The sequence below is a fragment of the Aquarana catesbeiana genome, linkage group LG09, assembly GCF_042186555.1.
Source record: "Aquarana catesbeiana isolate 2022-GZ linkage group LG09, ASM4218655v1, whole genome shotgun sequence".
In the NCBI taxonomy this organism is placed as follows: domain Eukaryota; kingdom Metazoa; phylum Chordata; class Amphibia; order Anura; family Ranidae; genus Aquarana; species Aquarana catesbeiana.
The window spans coordinates 98,346,134-98,366,579 of NC_133332.1; the positions used below are offsets into that span (position 1 = coordinate 98,346,134).

Sequence of the window (20,446 nt, forward strand, 5' to 3'; positions counted from 1 at the left end):
CGACAAATTGTACACTAGACTTAGGGGAGGAAGAACGCCGCGAGTGGCATTGGAAGATTAAAGGATAAAGATTATGAACAAAATTTAAGCCAGGAATTGGACTTTCTGACAAACGATTCGGATGAAGTCACCCCAGTCTGTATTTGGGAAACACATAAATGCGTGAGGAGAGGAGTCTTGATATCATTAGGGGCGCATAGGAAAAAAAAGCTCAACGAACAGATAGAGGTTTTACTAAAAAAAATTCGGGAAGTAGAACTAAAACATAAAAAATCTCAGACACAGCAATTAGAGGAGAAACTAAGTGGTCTCAGGGAAGATCTGGACTCCCTACTCATTGAACAGGCTAAAGCAAAATTGAAACGGGGAAGGCGGACATTATATGAATTTGGGAATAAACCGAGTAGGATGTTGGCGAAGGCCCTTAAAGATGCCTCAACACAGAAGCACTTGTCAGGTATTAAGACACAGAGGGGTGAAGTGGTTAACTCATCGCAGGATATGGCACAGATTTTTAAGGAGTACTATGAGGGTCTTTACCAACTAGATGGGCACCATTCCCCACAGAGGCGTAAAAATAAACGGGAGAGGGTAAGAGACTACCTATTCAACTCAGAAATGCCAAAGCTGATGGAGGAGATAGCACGAGATCTAGATGTACCAATTTCAATAGAAGAATTTAAGAGAGCAGTAAACCTTCTAAAAGTAGGGAAAGCACCGGGTCCGGATGGATATACCCTGGCGTATTATAAACTTTTCGCTGAGAAATTGGCTCCAAGATTCATAGCGGCTTTTAATTCTCTACGGGAGGGACAGATGTTACCTAGTGAGATATTGATGGCACATATAGCAGTAATCCCGAAGGAGGGAAAGGATCCATCTCAACGTTCCAGTTACCGGCCGATTGCGTTGCTGAATGTGGATTTAAAAATTTTCTCTAAGATTCTGGCGATTAGACTAGAAGAGCATATCCCAGCACTGCTACACCCAGATCAAGTGGGATTTACTGCTGGAAGGGAGGGGAGCGAAAAACACGCAGAGAGTAATTAATGCGATTTACATTGCACAGAGAAGACAGAAACCTTTAATATTGTTTTCAGCTGATGCAGAAAAAGCATTCGATAGAGTTGACTGTATCTTTCTCGAGGCTACCCTACAGCATATTGGACTGGGGGATGGAATGCTGAGCTGGTTCTCAAACCTTTACTCAATCCCAAGTGCGAGGGTTAAAGTAAATGACAGATTGTCGGATCCCTTCAGGATACTAAATGGAACGCCCCAGGGTTGCCCCTTATCGCCAATTATCTTTATTCTCACATTGGAGCCTTTTTTAAGGAAAATACGTGCCAATCCCAACATTAATGGTATCAAGACAGAAAGAGAAGAGTATAAGCTGGCAGCCTATGCCGATGATTTGATTTTCTTTGTAACTTCCCCAATTATATCCATTCCATCTCTCCTAAGGGAGATACGTAACTGGGGATTTAGCAAATTATAAGGTGAACTACACCAAATCCGAAGCCATGGGGTTGGAAATGAAGGTACCTGAACTACAACAGATAAAGTCACAATTCAATTTTAGATGGTCAGACTCCCATATAAGTTACTTGGGGACTACAATTCCTAAGAAGCTTAGTAGAGTGTTTGAATTAAACTATGCCCCGATGCTAAGACAAATTAAACAAGACTTTAGGAGATGGGATAGGTAGACCTTTACTTGGTTTGGAAGGACAAACATTATAAAGATGAACGTGATGCCCAGACTCCTTTACTTATTGCAAACCCTGCCGATAAAGATCCCTTCGGGTTTCCTGAAGGATCTTAGATCAAGGTTTTTGAGGTTCATTTGGGCAGGGAAGCCAGCAAGAGTAAGGAGAAATATTTTAGTGCTCCCAAAAGAAAAAGGAGGTATTGGCTTCCCAGACCCAGTGAGATATCAGGAAGCCTCACAGTTAGCTAGAGTTGTGGAATGGTGCGCCTCCGTAAGGAAACCACACGTACAGTTAGAACAAGCAACGGTTAAAATCCCCTTGGAGGGCCTAGCATGGATAGCAAAATCGAAACTACCTGTAATAGCGAAAAAACATCCACTGACAGGCGCAACCATTCGTACTATCAATACGATCTTTAAAAAGACAAACCTTTCATCTCATCCGAGCCCTATGGCCCCGGTGTTGGGTTCACCAGACTTTCAACCTGGCCTACTAGACCGGAGGTATGAGGTACTAAAACAAAGGGGGAGAAGCAGGCTCATACACTTTTCTAGGGGTAACTGTTTGATGACACGAGGTGAGATAGAGGGAGAAGTGGCATCCGATTTAGATTATTTCAGGGCAATGCAGTTAGGTGCTTTTATCCGGTCGAAAATTAAAACTTATCCAGTGGTTCGGGATCTATCCTGCTTCGAGCGGAGATGTTTAGACGGAGAGAGTATGAGACACTCCCTATCACACTTTTATGAGGTACTAACGAGTCTGGAAGCCCCCCAGGAGCTTAACTTCATTCAAGCTTGGGGGAGAGAGATAGGGGTAATGTTCTCTCAAAGACAGAAGGTTAAAATTTTTAAATCTATACATAAAACATCGATTGCTAGAAGGTACCAAGAGGGAGGATATAAAATCCTCACTAGGTGGTACAGAACACCTTCTGTTCTACATAAAATATTCCCACAGACTTCAAATATGTGCTGGCGTTGTATGAGAGCGGAGGGCACGATGTTGCACATATTTTGGGATTGCGAGAAGATCAAGGGTTTTTGGGAAATGGTTGAGGAAACGATTAAGGATATCACAGGTGTGTCTCTTGGGAATGATCCGGCTGCATTTCTATTAAATGATGTTCCCTTGTCGGTGGAAAAATATAAGAATTCCTTGCTTAAACACCTTCTCACGGCGGCGAAGGCCTGTATACCGGCTTTGTGGAAGAGTTCTGTCCCTCCGACTAAAATACAGTGGTGGGCCAGAATTATAGAAATCCAACAAATGGAAAATTTGACTTTGATGCTGAAAGAACAAGACGAGAAATACTGGAGGATTTGGACCCCCTTTCTGGACTATAGAAGTAGAGAACAGGAGAGGTAGACTATGTGCGATCGAACGGGAGGGAGGAGGGGGGTACCCCCTGTTGGGTTGTTTTTTTTTTTTTTTTCTCTTTTTCATTTGAGGGTGGGGGTTGGTACAAGGGGTATGAAAAGAGAAAAGGGAAATTATACATGCTGTTCGGGTAGATGAGATTCAGATCCGCTTGAAAGAAAATGCATTATGTTGTTATATTACGTTTAAATGGAGATGTAAGAGAGGATATGAAGATTAAGCGAAATGTTTTATGTGGCATGTATTATACCTTATTCAAAAATAAAGAATTTAAAAAAAAAAAAAAAAAAAAAAAAAGATTTTACGTTGCGAGAATCGTGATCTTTTTATTCTAAGCAAAAAAATTGTGATTCTCATTTTGGCCAAAATCGTGCAGCTCTAATGTAATGTGTACAACCAGCCAGTTGGATTTTTTTTTTCGTGCTGTCACTGCCAGGAGCTATAGCCACCAAGAGTGATCAGTGTATTGAAAACAGGAAAACCTCCCACCATTAGAATACAATAGCACAATAGGGATTCTCCCATCAACGCTGACTGTGTTGATGGGGGAATTGAGTGGTTTTCTTTCCTTCTTGTGGTTGAAGGAAAGAAAATTGCATAATCTATGGCCAGGCTTAGGCCTGGTACACACTATCAGTTTTTTTTTTTTCGTTCAACCCAGTGGGCAGAACGAACAAAAAAAACAAAGTGCTCAGGAGGAGATCCTGTACTAACAACCTAATGTTAGTATAGCGATATTCCCGCTGAGCTAAGTGTTCTCCCAACCAGAACACACCTGTCAATGCTCTTGGCCACTGGCTGAGAGCACTGATCAGATGCCAATCAGCAGACCCTTTTTGGCCATGCCCCTTCAACAGAAGCCGGACGTTTAGCTGGCTTCTGTCGGACCGGCTGCCGTACATATGGGCCATATGTCAGCTGGTTTCTATTGAACCGGCCGATACCACCCAATATTCGGCCCGTGTGTACGGGGCTTTACACTGCTGGTATTCTCCCTCTAAACCCCTGGTTTGCTAAAATAAAAAGGTACTTATATGGACGGTAATTAAAATATATTTAATTTTTACATAACTGAATCTGCTCATTTAAAACCATTTTCTTCTGAACAGGTCTAAGCCACAATCAAAGTTTGCACTCGCCCCTAGCGCAACAGGCATGCAAACATTTCAATAGAATGATTTTCCTATACAGCTGGCATCTATGATTAGGGAATATTAAGCTTTAATCAGCTGAAAATGTATCCATAGTTTAGACTCCAGGAAACAGATGCTGCTTTCACACAGCACAATCAAAATGAAATGGCTTTAGCACATCAGATAAACTCTTCTCTTTTACAACTAATTCCTAGCACTGTTAAAGAAGTCACACAGCTGTTTGATATGTGCCATTTTTCACATGTCTTTTAATGGAACTTCAAGAAGATAAACTACTAGACATCTGTAAGGTCTACCAGGAACAGACTTTTGTTTGATTGAGAACAGCGTCTCTCCCCATACAAACTTAGGTAATGCTAAATCAAGTTGAAACAGGTCAAACACACATCAGAAGCATCAACCGAAGGCAAAATTCACCTGCAATGAATTCTGAATGATCTCCAAACATCTCAAACCAATGTCAAAAAGCAAGCTGCATTTGCCCATTCAATCCGCTCGACACTGGCACTAACTCAATAAACAGATGGCCAGCTGTGTAATGGTGATGCTACTGATGTGAGAAGCCAGAAAACTGTTACCTGTAAAAGGTAAGCAATTCCATAAACATCTTACATAACATATTACAAACGAAGAGATCCAGATAGCCACACTCTGAAATAGTTTCTTTATTGAATGGAAAACAGTTCATACAGCATACGGAGTCACAGATAAAATAACTGACGTGTTTCACACCTCTCTACCGATGCTTAGTCATAGCTAAAATAACAATCACAGCATACTGATATATATACACAAACATGAATAGTGTATGTGATTACTAATACTATCATGTGTAGCCAATTAAACACCCACAATAATAATGGGAACAGCTGAAACCATTGAAGGCACACTCAACCAATGAAAAAAAAAAAGAAAACATATATACACACCATAAAATAAAATGGAAATACAGGGGGTCCCCTAGTTACAAACATCCGACTTACAAACGACTCCTACTTACAAACGGAGGGAGACAACAGGAAGTGAGAGGAAATCTACCCCTAGGAAGGGAAATTCACTCCTGTAAGTGCTATTATGGGGAAAAGGTACCTCCACTGATGCTTTATCACCAATCCTTGTTTCCACAACAACCCAAAATTTTCAAAATCCAATTGTCATTGGGACAGAAAGTGAGGTGAAATCTTCTGAACAGGGGCACACACAGCAAAACAAATGTTACAGGGGTGTTAACCCTTCTCTATGCTATCCAAAAAGCTTAAAAATAGTTTTTTTGGCTGGAACTACACTTAAAAAATGTACCTGTTCCGACTTACAAACAGATTCAACTTAAGAACAAACCTACAGTCCCTAACTTGTTTGTAACCCGGGGACCCCCTGTAAACAGTAACAAATTACATAACATATACAATTCTGTACGTGGAATCCATAAAAAAAAAAAATATATATATATATGCATACACATAAGTGTGCAATAGTGTTCATATTGTTACAGAAATACCCGAAAGAATATAAATTGATATTCTTTCGGGTATTCCTGTGACAATATGAACACTATTGCACACTTATGTATGTGTATATATATATATATATATATATATATATATATATATATATATATATATATATATATATGAATGAATATATGTTTTTTTGTTATCGAGCCACTACAGAATTTTATATATGTTATGCAATTTATTACTGTTTTTTTAAATTTTATTTTATGGTATATGTGTTTTTTTTTTTCATTGTTATAGTGTGCTTTTCCATTAAGGATTACAGGTGCTTTTGTTGGATCCTTCGGTTCCTTCAATGATTTCAGCTGTTCCCATTATTGTGAGTATATATTGGCTGTGAGTAATCACATACACGATTCATGTTTGTAAATAAATATTATATATATATATATATATATATATATAATCAGTATGCTGTGATTGTTATTTTAGCTTTGACTAAGCACCGGTAACTAGGTGTAAAACGCATCAGCTATTTTATCTGTGACCCTGTATGCTGTATGAACAGATTTCCATTCAATACACTATTTTGGAGTGTGGCTATCTGGGATTTCTTTGTTTGCTCATATCTTGCATACAGAGTCAGCACCTGCCTAGTGCAGGGTAGTTGATATTTCTGGACTGCTACCTGGAGAGGTATATTACTTATCTTTATTGTTGCACATGATCTTTTATTTATTGGGTTAGAATCTTTTTATTATTATTTATTTAAAGGATAGGTTTACCTTTAAAAAAAAGAAAAAACAAATGCACTTTTTTTTTACCTGGAACAAAAAATGTGCATTTATTATTATTTTATTTTTTTTTTTTAAGGAGGCTGCAGAGCGTTGCAAACGCAATCAGGAGATTGCAGGTGCCAATCTCAGGCTCCAGCAGACTCTCAGCATAGCGGTCTGTTCGTATGAGCAGGCAGTTACCTGAGAGCAAGAAAATCAATGGACTACATACGGGGGCGCTTTTTTGTTTTTTTCCTTTTGGTATCACCCACCAGTGTGGTTTCTGGATATGACTTTGTTTAGACTTTTATGACTATGGGGGGTTGGTGCTTTTTCCTTTACCTTTTTAGTCGGTTGATTTCTGGTACCCACATTTGGGTCCTTCACTCAGCCTGGGATTGTAGAAGTTTCATTTTTACTGCCAGTACCTATGAATTTATAAGAATAAAACCTCTTTCCACCCCAGGCGTTGTTTGAGGATAAATACATACATGTTCTTGCTGCTTATTTATTTATCCTATTCTTGGTGTTTTATAGTAATACTATGCATGTTAGTATATATGGGGTTACTTGTTATATCACAAAATGGTTGTTTATTATTTTATTTTTCAATAAATATGGATGTATATCCTACGAGGATGCTCACCAGCACCCTTGTAGTTCACTGAGAACTACAAGCCATCAGCCACAATGGCTGTAATTTATTAATTCCCAGGAAATTGTGAATGAAGGACACGCCGTGTGGACGGAGCCTTGCATGGGGGCGCCATTTTCAAATTGTGACAGCCAGTAGAGGAGAGGATCCCCCACTCACTGTCACGAGGGGGGCAGTGGGGAGAGGCTGCAGATGCTGGAACATGTAAAAAATGGGTGGAACATGTAATAAGTTCACAAGTTTGGGGCTGCATTTCTGCAAATGGAGCTGGAGATTTGGTCAGGATTAATGGTGTCCTCAATACTGAAAAATACAGGCAGACACTTATCCATCATACTATCAGGGAGGTGTGTGATTGGCCCCAAATTTATTCTGCAGCAGGACAACAACCCCGGACATACAACCGATGTCATTATCTTCAGTGTAAAGAAGAACAAGGATTCCTGGAAGTGATGGTTAGGGCCCCACAGAGCCCTGATCTCAACACCATCAAGTCTGTCTGGGATTACATGAAGAGACAAAAGATTTGAGGCAGCCTACATCCACAGAAGATCTTGGAACAACCTACCTGCCAAGCTCCTTCGAAAACTGTGTGCAAGTGTACCTAGAAAAATTGATGCTGGTTTGAAGCCAAAAAGGATAATCACAGCAAATATTGATTTTATTTAGATTTTTTTTCTGTTCACTCACTTTGCATTTTGTAAATTGATAAAGATAATAATAAAAAAAAGTATATATCTATATCTATTTTTTTTTATTATTTAATTTTTTTTTTACACACGTACACACACACAGTGTGTGTTTAGTTGGAAGATTTGTTCATTATTGCTGCTGACTTTTGAGTTATTTTAGAATTTCCTATCTAGGGAACACATGCTCCACCATACTCAGATACATGGCATTTCCCTTCATGTCAGCAGCTAAATGAAGTGGTGGAAAAATGAGAGAAAGGTTATCAGATCACAAGCAGTGTTAACACAGCGTTTTACACTAACAAACAGAAAGTAGACTTCAATGAAATGGCAGCCATCTGCACACAGACACCAACTCCCTGTTGCAGGCGTGTGAATAGAATGGGTAAAAGATGGCTTCAGCTCCTGTTCTTCACCTGTAGAGAACTCCTCAGATGCATTAAGCCCCTTTTCAGGTCTGTATCAAAGCCATCTTTTACCCATTCTATTCAGACTCATGCAATAGGGAATCAGTGTGATTTTAACAAACTTTGTAGCAAATTCATACCAGTTTGTGTGACCATGTCTTGTCAAGACTAATCCTGAATGGGAGTCTGGTTCATACCAACTGGTGCATTCTTAATGTTCTGATGAGAAAAGTTGCAGCATCTGCATCACTTTAGAATTAACCCTTACTGAGCATCTCACCAAAAATGACATTTCAGTTGCAAAGGATACCTAAAGTCTAACTTGTACCTAGGGCAGGCCATACATGGGTCAAATTTCCAAATAATTTTCTTTCGCAAATCTTTATCTATGAATTTTGGTTCGACTTTCGCACCATTAGTGGGCTGCCGCAACAGCCGATTTTCGTTTGGCAATCTAAATTTGAGTAATCGGGCATGTTGGAAATTTTTTGAAAAACAAACGATTTTCTAATCCATGATGGGAGAATCGTGTGAGAAATGTAATCAAAAAAAGAAATGTGCAAGAAAAGAAAATTCCCAGAGAGAAAAGAAGATTCCCAGCCACGAAAATTCTTTTCTGTAGCAACATGAGGTGAACTTGAAGGCTTGGTTGGTGGAATTTCCAAATCAATGGTGGCATTATCGGATCACAAAACGCACAAAATTTCTGATTTTCAAAAGAAAATTCTTTCGAAATTCGACCATGTATGGCCAGCCTTAGTGTAGTCTCTGGGAAAACCAGTGAGCCAATGAAACAAGCAGGAAATAATATTTCTGGAGGTCTTCTGCACATCAACGCTGTATAGAACGCCTCCAAGTTGACTTATTGCATTGAATTTTACAGGAAACTACAGCACTGCACACTGAAAAGGAAAGGTAATTTTAGTAACTTCAAAGCTGAACAGGATAAGCAAATGCTTGCTAAATGCAAGAGGGATGTGTATTCTTGAATGTTGGTGTGCTTTGTGTCTTTCTTCCATATCTGTGCAGTACTCCCGTGTGAAACTTTGCTTCCGGTAATAAAGACCAGTCCTTGTACAGTGACTGGTCTTGTCTCCGCCCCCTCCTGTTTTCTGCAGGCATTCTGTAGTGATTGGGGACTGCTGGCCCCGCCCCCCTCAGCTCTGCTGTCTGTACAGGTTGTGATGATGTCACTGATACTTTTAAAAAGTAATAAGTGTTTGTAAAGGCATTTAGTGCACACAAAATGGGTTTATAAACGTCGTGGCTATTGAGGAATATATTTTCATAAAAGGAATCGTGTCCAGAGTTCAGCTTTAAATTACAATATGGCTTGTGTCACAATTGTAAATGCTATATTCTTTTCTATGAAAGTAGAGTTACCCTTTAAGCCGTATTGGCAGCTATGTACATATTTGACTTGTTGCCCATAAAAAATGCCCAGCCATATGCCTGATAGGCAATCATAACATACAGTGACATACGAACAGAGACACAATGAGACATAAGAAATTGTTTTATTTGACAATAGGAAGAAAACCCTTTTAAAACACAGCACAGATTGGTAGGGTGTATATAAGGGGTAGCCATATAGGTGAAGGGAGGTGTGTGCAAAACATTGTGTAGTGTGGGACACAGCCAGAGGGAATTGTATTGCACATAAAACTTGCATTTGCCACACCATTGAGGTTTACCGTAAAGGGCCATCACACAAGCACTTACTTACCCCTTTGTAAAGTTTACTTCATTATAAAAACCACCATGGCAATGGTTATTTCTGCTGTCACTAGCCAGAAGCACATGACAGTTTAAAAAAAAAAATACAGATATTGAGATTGATTTTTATGAAGGATGATAGATCCCAATTTGATGCTGCAACATGTTGTGCATTAAAATAAACTGAATTGAGTGCAAAAAAAAACTCAACAGCCCCTATACACAAAGGGGCGTCTGATAAATCTTGGGTAAAAAACAAGAAAAACTTGGAAACGAAAGGATGCCAGAAACAAAAAGTATCTAAAGCATATTAATTGGAAAAAGCGTCAGTGTGTTTCAGGAATCCCAGGGGCGTTACTGTAGCCCTGATAGGGGAGGGCCCCTAGAACCCCCAAATCGCACTGACTGGGCTTTTACAATATACATGGGAGGAAATAAAATGCACTTCAGACTTTTTACTTTTAGCTTGGCACCCTCTCCATTCCAAATATTTGATTTTTATAATGAACAACTCTCTGGACAATTACATTTTCAGGGGTAACCTATATCGATCGATACCTGAAAGCTGCTTTAATGACAAATGCTCTTTAACTAGAGGGTGGCCATCTTAATATTCGGGACCAAGACAGTTAAAAACAGATGGACATGTGTGCTTTCATTTCCATATATTCATACAAAGACATACATAAATACTGATCTGTAAACTACATCACAAATAAAATGACTTCTGTAAACATGACAGCTTCTTATCTGCACCTTACACCCAGTCAACCTGTCAGTTTATTAGGAAGTGACATCTCAGGCTTCAAGTGAACACATCCTCATGAATGTTGTCCCAGAGCAAAAAATGCCTGCCATTACTCCTCATGGATAATGAAGGTAGAAGGAAATGAGAGCTAACCGGAAATATAAAATCCGATTCTTGCTGGTGTAATGTCAGTACAAGGTGGAAGGTTAGAAATAGCTGTAACACTTCTGTTTCCTTCTTCTCTTTTCACGAGCAAGGTCTACTTTATATTGGCATTAACATAACAGCAGTGTCTATAGCAAAACAGCCCTTGCAGCTCACAGAAACCACAATATCTCTTCTATTCTCCTATGTGGTAGTGGGAGAATTAAAGACAAAAATCTGATTGCTTTACAGTGCATTGTGAGACAGTGAAATAACAGAGTATTGGGGCACCAAGAGCCATTCTTCCTTCAAATACTTGTATAAACTGACCTGTTATAGGTCAAGATCAAGAGGGAGATTACAAACGCAAAATGTCTCATCTGAGGTACACAACGGAAAGTTTAACGCAAAGAGGTTTTCTGGGAAATCTTCACTACAGAGGCACAATTAGCCCCTAGATAAAATGCAACCCCCAGAAGTTCCCTTACCACTCTTACTGGGGGTTGGTCATCAAGGGGTCTCATTGCCTGAGAACAAGCCCTGGGCCTGTCCTCTGTGACTAACATTATAGAAAATGGGCCAAACTGCCCATGTACCTGCTAATAAGTTAATTGGCTAAGATATGGCATGTTTCTATACACCCAGTACCAGCACTGAGGGCAGCCATATCACTGTTGACTAACCAATCAATCAAATAGTGCAGCAGTTGGCTCCATTCTGATGAGGGCAAAGATGGGCAGTCAACAAGAACCTTGATTGCCAGCCTGACCTGTTTTAGGAGAAGAGTGCTGTGCAATTTATATAAAAGGGATGGGGGTTCTTTTTAACAAATTCAAATTTAAATAAAGTTTCACAGAAAGTTTGGAGTTTAAATGATAGGCTTTTGTTCTTTAATTTAACCAGTAAAAGATAACTATATCTATTCTTAATAATGCTCCAAAAGAAAAAAAAAAAAAATGTGTGCGCTTACCTCTTTTTAATCTGCGCTGGTCCAGTTACGTGATCCTGCAGCACCCGCTCCCTTGCGTCAGTGAGCGGCTGCCACAGAGGAGGAGGAGGGAGCGCAGGCAATGGCTGAGCCATGGGAGCCTATGGGCGAAGTTACAGCTTCCAGAGTTTTCAGCTGTCGAGCGCTCTCATGGGATCCGGAAAAACAAGATCACATGACTGGACCGGATTAAAAAAAGATAAGTACACAGATCTTTTTTTACACAAGGTAAGCAGAATGGATAGGAGGAGAGGGGAGGGAATGTTTTTGTAAATCGTTAGTGTTAGGCTTTTCTTCCATTTTTATTTATAACAGATGAAAGCTTTTGGGAGGTCTTAGATTCCGTCTTCAGGCATTATATTTTGCAGAAATATAAAAAGCTTGAAAGCATCTAAGACAGTCTGCATCTTTAGGCCCCATGCACAATGAGCGTTTGCCCAATTCTTCTAAATGCCTTTTTGCTGGCAGGAGAAAAGCAGCGTTGCAAACGCGTTTATGCATGTCAACACTTGAATGTTCATTCAATTCATTGACCAGAATATCAATTTATTCTGGCCATTGAAATGAAAGAAGATTCAAGTGCTTGACATGCGTTTAGATGAGTTTACGTGCGTTGAACATTTTTTTAGCAGCAAAACACTCCCTCTCCTGAACTTGCTGGCTCTGGGGTTTTCTTTTTTTCTAGCCTCTAATTTTTGCATGGACACATACACTAACATGAAGGGGCGTTTAGAGGCAGGGGGAAGAAAAAAAAGACAAACACCCTTAATAGTGGTGTTTTTGTCATCAAGTATGCATGAGGCCTAAAAAAAACTTCAAGTGGAAGGAAAGTTGAAAGAAAAAAAAATTAAATAAAAAATCTCCCTGCAAGGTAAAGTCATAATGTGCTAGTATGCAACGCATACTAACACATTATGAAAAACTTGACTTGAAACAAAGCCCTCCAGCAATGCACTGCCACCGCTGACAGGGCTTCTTTCTTCACCCTAGCAAATGAATATGGACTACCAGGGGCAGAACCCTGGTGGTAAGGTACAACTGGCCACAAGGTTGTATTGCCACAACAGTGTGGAGACAATTGGGGATGGTCAGCATGTATAAGCAATATATGCAAATTGTGCAGTCTCTGGTTATATGCAAATTATCCAATCGGTGTAATCTTGAAAATAAAATCTCTAAAATTAAAGTCCATGTTTCTGCAATAGAAGCAGCCAGTGTATAGGAGCTAGGGCTCTGCAAACAGTAATAGAGAGAGAAAACACAGCGCCTAAGTGCAGTATGTATGGTAACAGTTTAATAATGAGAAAGTCAGCCACTCACAAGAAAACTTAAAATCAGCACTTCACATGACATGGTAGTCCCACTCTGTGAGACCCAAGGACAGTCCCGTTGTGTCTGCGTCTCAATATTTCCAGCCGGCGGCTTGCACGGGTGGTATCCAGCATTGGCAGCTCAGTCCGGGCAAAGGAGAATGCTGAAGGCTCAGTGCCTACCAGTGCTGGATACCACCCGTACAAGCTGCAGGCTGGAAATACAGAGACGCAGACATAACGGGACTGTCCTTGGGTCTCACAGAGCTGGACTGCCATGTCATATGAACCGCAGATTTTAAAGGTTTCTTGTGGGTAGACAACTTCTCATTGTTAAACCGTTACCATCCATATTGCACTTAGGGGCGCTGTGTCTCCTCTCTCCCTTCCATCTTCACCCAGTCTTCCTTCCGGGTTTGCGGGCTGTGGTCCTTTGAGAGGCCAAGACATGATGACGCGACTCCTTACTGCACAGGGCTCTGAAAGAATGGCATGGGTATGCCGTTTCCTCAGAGCACATGCACCAGTCATGTCACTGGCTACAGGGACACTGAATGTCTCCTACACGGTGCATATTTAGGAGATATTCCTTGTACCTACAGGTAAGCTATATTATAAGCTTAACTGTAGCTAGAAGAGGCCAGGGGACTTTACTACTACTTTATGTTGGCAAATAAAAAAAGTGTCCCTTAAACTCAAACCTTTCTGTATTATTCAATTGCTAACATGGGACAGTACTCTACTACTAAATAAAGTTTCCAAAGACTTGTTTGCAAGATGCAAAAAAAACAACTCAAATGTCAGGAAGAAACATTAGATTCTAGTCTTCTGTGGTTTAAGAAAAAGAATAAACAGTTCCCATAGAGGAAGACTGTGGCTAAGCCACTATCTCATGCCAAAATGACATGCATACTAACATACGTAGTAGTGTTTGTGAAATTAAACACTAAAAATGTAAGACAAACACACAAATTAGTGGGCTGGAACAAGCATGCATGTCCAACACCATGGCCAGATACAGCTAGAGTCTTCTGCTCTGTGCTGCAGCATGAGCTAATGGCTGACATCCTAAAACTGGTCAGCACAAAGAAAAGTGCTGTAATGCATACAAGTAAGCCAAGTGCTTTCTTATTCTGAACATGTCAGTACAAATATGGCCTGTAGCTACATAATGTTAAAAATACCTCCTAAAAATACCTCCTATTATGGTCACAGGTAGTGTGGCCCAATTGTGCTGACTGGCAATCAAAACAAAGTATTTTCATGCCCAGTACACATTTGGTGGCATTTTTTTTTAGTTTAATGCTGTCCTTTAGCTTTTGGAAAACATTATGATTTATTTAAAGTGTATGCAAAGATAAATCTTTTTCTAGTTTTTGGACAGACCGGTAAAGGGTTAGACCCTGTCGGGTTTTTCCTGCTGTCTGTGTCCCTGCTGGGTAGTGTCACTCCCATTTACCCTGGTGACCCTTTAGAGAAGCTGTCACCAGAGGAAGAGGTGAAGGGAAATCTTCCAATGGTTAGAAAGGTTCCAGTGGCAGCTATCCAAGATAGAATTCACCACTCTTTTGTGAGATGTCCTGTCATTTCTTGTTTCCAGGACAGGACACGAATCAGTGTTCCCTTGGTACACAGACAGCAAAAAAAAAAAAAAAAAAAAGTTTTAAGCTTCGCCCATTCTATCCAAACAAAGGTTTTGGCTATACATTCACTTTAATAACATTGTACAAATTAAAATTATGTTCTGTAACACATAGCAGCCACACATCAACATTCTTTGGTTCTATGTGGCTACTAATAATATGCTATTAAATAAAACCAACATAATACACATACTCTTTTGTGGATGCCATTTAGGTCCACAAATACATAAAATATGTTTATGTAGACACAACTGCACTGTTGTACAAATACATAGACCCATACAAGATGGCCACCCTCCTGCTTTTATCTTTTCATCAAAGCAGGACTTTGATTTAGTTTACTTTAAGTATAACAGCTGCTGGTCATCACCAAGTGAACTAAGCCCGTTACAAAGTCAGAAGATATCAAGCCTGCCATTGAACGTGCACTTGACCCTGCTCAGCTGCCTGTGGTCCTGAATCTGCAAGATACAAAAAAGTGGCCAAGATCACAGGATCAACACTAAATCCCAAGTACAATTAGACTTCCTTGCCGCACACATAGCCCTATGTGATCTAACTATTTCTAAATCTTTCAGGTGAACAGCATTGTGATTTACTACACATTCTGAATAATAAAAAGGGTAGGAAGTAAACAAAAATGAACACAAACGTCGTTCCAACTGGGGTTGAGGTCTTCAGGTCTTGGAAAGTATGGTCCACAGAAGAACATGCTCTGGTAGTCCGTATGCTAAACCTAGTAGCGCAAAAAAGTTAGGCCTTTTAGAACCTCACTCCAAAAGGAAAAAATGGACATCTCAGCCTGAGTAAAGGTCAAAGCTTACAGCAGACAGGCTGGATGTTTTTTTATAGGTGCTGTGAATAGGACATTTCCCACCCCTATATGCCAAAACCCATATATCACCCTAGAATGTCCTGGCCATAAAGATTTAATTATTTGGAGGACAATACCAACGTGTTGGACCCCAGGGTCAGAAGCTATTGTCAGGAGACTAGTGTAGTGTAACACAGTAAGTGCGATGTATAGAAGGCAAGACTGAAAACCCTAGAATATCATACTGCAGATAACTGGAGATACCACCATGTGAGGACAATCAGAAGGTTCAGTTAATGTCAACGACAGTTGTCCTCCATGACAATTCCCAAAGCCAGTAACAGTCCAGTGTATGGGGGATATGGGGTTAGACATCAGCTTGTGTCCCTTTATCCAGAAACCCGTAAAATTGCCTCTTTTCTGCAAAAAGTCCCAGTTGGGGAAAGTCCCAGCATGAAGTTAATGAGCTGTATGTTTAAACTGTGCAAATTCCATTACCTGCAGGAATAGTGTCCGCCCTTATTGCCATCATATAGGGAAGCAATATTTAGAATCAACTGAATGTCCTCAAATGGGAACCCGTGTCATATTTTGCTTTGGGGCCCCAATTCTTAAGGCGAGATCATTGGGGTTCAAAAAGTATTTAGGGAAAACAGAAGAGGAAACCCCAAGAGTCGGAAGAATCAATCCTATAAGAAAAAAAAAGACAAGATTAAACCTTGAAAATTAATATCTACATGCTGGAGAACTCAGGGTAAACAGATACTTAAAAAGACACTGTCACCTTGCCCATGATGGACAAAGTAACAGTGTCTCTGCAAAAGGACACCCTTGTCACCCTATTACTCACCTTGCCTGTGCTCCCTCACCACTCCTTTTTCTGTGCTGAACCAACCAGTGTTGGTGACTTGAGGAAGCAATATCACTACCTTGGTTATGCGAGATTCAGCTGAGATTCAAACAGTGGCAGGCTGAATGTACCAAGTAGATTGATCAATCTGGGTACAACCAGCCTGCTGGATGTACTTGTGCTTATCGCTAGCAGCAGTTATAGCCACTAGCAATCATCACTGTCTTCTCCTGGCAGGGACAGCTTTCCAGCCAGGAGATCACGTCTTGGCAGGAAGGTTTCCCTTATCAGCACTGTGTTGATGGGGAATCGTGTGAATTTCTTTCCAGCAACCTGTGGTTATAGGAAAGATATTCACACTATGGCCTGCCTAAGGATGAAATGCAGTGTGCAAAAATCAGACATGCAATCAGATAAGATACTGTACTTTATACATTTCTTGTGACCTTAGTAAATAAACCCACAAATAAGGAAAAACATACAAAGTGGAACTTTAACCTGGAAAAAAAAAAAGGCAAACAGGATTTTTTAATGTCTGTCTCTCTTGCATTAAAAGTTCTATACCTGCCTGTGCACCCTGTACTGAGCCACGCACGTGTAACTCTGTGTTCAAATTCCACCAATGCCGAGCTGAATGAATGCCCATGCATGCGAGTGATGTCATCCCAGCTGGGCCAATATAAATGGCCGAAGTTCGGTACCCGGAAGCCAATCTGGCTGAACAGGACAGCAGGGAGCTCCAGAACGCCGCTGCTGTAAACAAAGTGAATCTCTCTCTAGATTGTAAGCTCTAACGAGCAGGGTCCTCTGGTTCCTCCTGTATTGAATTGTATTGTAACTGTACGGTCTGCCCCACCGTTGTAAAGCGCTGCGCAAACTGTTGGCGCTATATAAAACCTGTATAATTATATAGTTTCTCTGAAAAATAATTAAAAAAAAGGCTCTAAATATATAGAGTAACTAATTGGTGATTAAGGCCAGCCATACACAAATCGAATCTGTGCTGAACCGGCCAAGATTCGAACAGGTAATGGGCAGGCTGAATGTAACAAGTTAATCAATCAACTTGGATACAACCAGCCTGCCGGATTGTCTTGCAATTATTGCTAGCGGCTGCTACAGCCACTAGCAATAATCAATGTCTTCTCCCGGCAGGGCTGGCTTCCCCTGTCTGCCCTCGCTGGGAAAAGACAATTGCCGATTCCCCTGTCAGCACTGTCTGTGTTGATAGGGGAATTGCGCAAATTTCTTTCCTGCAACCTGTGGTTGCAAGAAAGAAATTCGCACCTCATATGGCTGGCCTTACACTCGTCAGCTTAGAAAGCTCCACTGGATAGTCGAAGGCTGTGTGAAATATGAGCCCTTATCTGAAAAATCCTGCTTAGATGGAATGACTAGGGGCATGGGGCAGATGCTGCTAACGTGATAATAGAGATGAATATGTGAAGAATATACAGTAGCCCCTTCCAACAACTAGTCATTAAAACGTGAACTACAGTCTTGCCTAACAACTGATACCAGAAGGTACCGGTCTACATTTTTTCTAGAAGGAAAACCTGGTATGTACTATTGGAGTTCTGGTTTCACTTTAACAGGTATCCTGATTTCCGTAACCACTTTTCCACCAAGACATTTTTTTTGCATTTAAGCCTAAATTTTTAAATCTGCAATTTTTGCTAAGTCCATAAACAATTATATTTTTTCTGAAACCAGAGACCCTGTAGAATAAAATGGTGGCAGTTGGAATTTTTTAAGCTGGGCAATATTTGCAGAACTATCAAATACATATTTTTAAGAAAAATTACACCACTTTAAAGTGGTTGTAAACTCTGTTACACCACTTTTACCTATAGGTAAGCTTATAGTAACGCTTACCTGTAGGTGCCCTGAATATCTCCTAAAATTGCACAGTTTAGGAGATATTCAGTATATGCGCTGCTGCCGACGTCATCGGCACATGTGCACTGAAGAAACTGTCCGCTGGTGCCGTTTCTTCAGTAGCCGTGCTGTGACAGGCGGCTCCCGTGTGCATGCGTGGAAGTGACATCATCGAAGCTCCCGCCAATCAGATCGCCGGGGCCCACGAACCTGAAAAGAAACCCCGGTGGAAGCCGACGGCCGCGCCGGGGCCGATTCGGCGCATCGTTCTGAGGTAAGTATTTCATAATGAGCTAGTATGCGATGGATACTAGCTCATTACGCCTTTGTCTTGCAGGGTTTTTTTTTTTCCTCTGAGGTTTACAACCTCTTTAATTCAAGTGCTCACAAACACAATATAAGACCCCAAATATAAAAGATGGGGTTGTGTCAAGTAAACAGATACCAAACAAGTCCAGCCTTAAAAATTGCATGTGCCCTTCGCAATCTCAAAAAAACAACAGTACCCAAAATTGTTCACTTGTGGTGCAATTTATGCCTACATACCCGCACTCGCCCCTTGCATATTTTTGCATTCAAGTGTGTACAGGGGTGCTTTTAAATTTTATTTTTTTTTAGAACTTATTTTTTTACATCCAACTTTTCTACGATCACATGGGTGCTAAACAAGCCCCCCCCGCCCCATGTAATAGCATGGGCACGTGAGCGGTTTGCATTATGGAGTCATCAGGCATCAATAAAGGCATTGCCTGCACTGGAGGGCATATTGTGCTTGATTAGCTGCTTCTTCAGCTACAGTAGTCAGGGAGTGATGGCTCTGAACCTGGGAGTGATTTAATATACGTCACTTCTGGGTTTATTATTCACAAGTCTCCTCCTGCTCTCAACACTTTTTCATTCGTGTTCCCAAGTGGCGGACGCATTTTCAGAGACCCGACAAAGTGACCAGGCGGTTCTAGAGCCGTCCACATTACTTTTACTTGAAAGCCAATAGCCAGCTTAAAAAAAAAATAAACTCATGGTTGCAGCAGTAGATATTACTATTCACTGGAGAACCTTTTTTAATGTTTTTTTTTTTCACATTACAAGGCAAATGCGGATTCTTTTCTCTCCATGTAATACAGAAGATACATTACTTCAATGTTTTGGAGGTGGGCACCAGTTGAAAGACTGACACGTAACTGAGTACAGACAACCACATCTGACTCCTAAACCACTGGCACTCTTAGGACTCGTTCACATGTGTGTCAATACCCTGTGTTTATGCGGCATTTATTCAGCATTTTTAAAGCCTTGTAACCACCCTTCAACATCTGCCATGAATATTACAATGGCACCATACAGTACTGTTCATTCACAAAGAATCGGCAGCGTTGTGTCATGGTAAAAATTAGGCAGCATGTCACTTTCATGAGGCGCCGACACTTGTAACCTGCCTCCATTGATTTCAAAGGTAATGCTCTGTAACCACATCTTAACAACACCTATAGCATTTCTAAAGTGTTACAGAATGCACTTGGAAGTAATAGAGAACTAGGATTGAGTAGCTCCAGTCACTTCTAGTCTGTACAGAGCTGTCGTATGGTACACAGAGAAGCACCGAAATTTTGGGGGCTGAAACATATCGGGCGAAAATGGTGTTATCGGCATGCAACTCAAAAAGCGCATCAAAAACGTAACACAAATGCATTATTGCTGCATTTTCAATGCATTTCAATGGGAAGGTGCATTTTTTTTTTTTTTACTGACCAAAAATGCAGCAAGCAGGATTTATAACACCACAATGAAGCGCAACAGACCAGTGTGAAGACACACACAGAATTTGAAGGGATGCATTTTTCTTGAGCTTTTCTTGCGCAAAAGGTGCTGATAATGGCCAGCAATAAATTCATATTCGTTTAAAATCATGATTTGAATTAACCACTTGCTGACCAGCTCACACCGATATATGTTGGCAGAATGGCACTCCTGCGCAAACTGACATCCGCCGGCAGCCCACAATCACGGCGAGGAGAGGAAGAATGGGGAACTGCCTATGTAAGCAAGGCATTTCCCTGTTCTGCCTAGTAACATGACAGAAATCTTTTGTTCCCTGTCATCGGGAACATCGATCTCTGTCATGTCA

At 40.6% G+C, this 20,446-nt stretch overlaps 1 protein-coding gene across 1 annotated transcript in view; it reads right to left on the reverse strand.

Moving 5' to 3' along the window:
• Positions 1 to 13,437: 13,437 nt before the first annotated feature.
• PPP1R37 (protein phosphatase 1 regulatory subunit 37) overlaps positions 13,438 to 20,446 on the reverse strand; it is an 81,719-nt gene continuing 74,710 nt past the window's right edge. Inside the window, exon 13 of the mRNA XM_073599045.1 lies at positions 13,438 to 16,282. The gene's annotated coding sequence lies outside the window, so the exon portion shown is untranslated. The remainder of the gene's footprint in view (positions 16,283 to 20,446) is intronic.